A 1,643-nucleotide genomic window follows, 5' to 3' on the forward strand; every position below is an offset into this window, starting at 1 on the left:
TTTCATACTCTTCTGCACCCTGAGCTATCTCCCTGTGCATAAGCAGCCCTTCCTTCTCCCATGATTGTTCTCTCCAGGGCGTGTGTCTACTTGAGGCGTGTTTAACTCACAACATGCATTACTTTTGTTAATAAAAAGTAAACGTATTATGTCCTTTGCAAAAAGAAAGGACAGAAGTAACAGAAAAGTGTTCCAAAATTGGAAGTGGCTTCTGTGAGAGCCAAGTGGCCTGGTGATGAGCCTTGCCCCCGGCTTCCTTCCAAACCCGGAGCAGCACCCACCTGGCTGGTAACAAAATGGAGGTCTGTGTTTGGGGATCAGGCTTCCCAAAGACCCTGTCAGGAATCACATGCTTCACGGTCCCCTTCAGCACACACGTACCCCTGCGGCCTCTCCTGCCTATGGCCTTGGTGGCCCTAGGCCCTTGCCTTTTTCTCGTGTGGTCACCGTTCTCTCACCAAAATACCACCCTCTTGACTTGGTCCCACATGTGGACCTGGCTGGCAGGTTCGGTGCGATCTGGAAGTCTAGTGCTGGGCCGAGTCTGACAGCTTCAGAGGCAGAGGTAAAGCCATGGAATTGGGGTGTCGGTGGGGCTATCGGTGTGTTAGAAGGTCACTTTGACAGGGGGCAAAGTGTAAACACACAGCCACTCACGTTAGCCTTACTGGTCTCACAGTACTGGCTCTGCTCAGACAAGACCCCAAATGCATTCAGAACGATTCGTTGACAGTGAGACTCAGGCAAAAACAGCAGGAGCTCAGGCTTGAAGAGAAAAAAAGTGGCTGGAATCATGGTCTTTCCAGTGTCCAGGTCCTATGCTGTCCTAAGCGCTGGGCGGAGGGAGCAGTGGCAAAGTGGCAGCTCAGGAGCCGGGAGCAAGCCTGGAGCCAATCCCCACCCTCTGCTTCCGGTCCTGCCATCAGAGGTGGTGGAAGGGGAAGGGGAGACACCAAGGAGTCTCGTCAGGCCAGCACTGCAGTCCCCTTCTTGACAACAGAGGTGGGTGGTTGGAGTCCAGGATGGAGGTGCCCCACCCCTCCCAACCCCCCAGTTCGAGGCTGTCTTTAGATGTGGCTTTGAGAGGCTGGCCTGTGGTTGCTCTTAGCACCATAAGCTCCTTAGAGCCACTGCTGTCCCCTTCCTGGGGCCCCTTCTTCCTTCAAGGTTGGGGAGCCAGTGAAAGGGTGTGGAAGAGGACACAGAAATAATAACCTCCCAAGTCCCTTTGATTTCAGGCCTCCATCTCCGCTCTAACTCCTTTTTTTTAGCAGTGATTTCTTTTTCTTTTTTAAATAAAACTAATTAACCACAACTGGACCGATAAGCAACATCATGATAAACAGTGAAAAGATGGACATTGTTAGGGATTTCATTTTACTTGGATCCAGAGTCAACACCCATTGAAGCCACAGTCAGGAAATGAGACATTGTACTGCACTGGGCAAATCTGCTGCAAAAGACCTCTATAAAGTGTTAAGAAGCAAAGATAGCACTTTGAAGACTAAGGTGACCCTGATCCAAGCCATGGTATTTTCAATCACCTCATATGCATGGGAAAGCTGGACAACGAATAAGGAAGACTGAAGAAGAGTTGATGCCTTTGAATTGTGGTGTTGGTGAGGAATACTGAAAATACCATG

Source organism: Orycteropus afer, unplaced genomic scaffold (assembly GCF_000298275.1).
Source record: "Orycteropus afer afer isolate SDZICR_OR568_19922 unplaced genomic scaffold, OryAfe1.0 scaffold00006, whole genome shotgun sequence".
NCBI lineage: Eukaryota > Metazoa > Chordata > Mammalia > Tubulidentata > Orycteropodidae > Orycteropus > Orycteropus afer.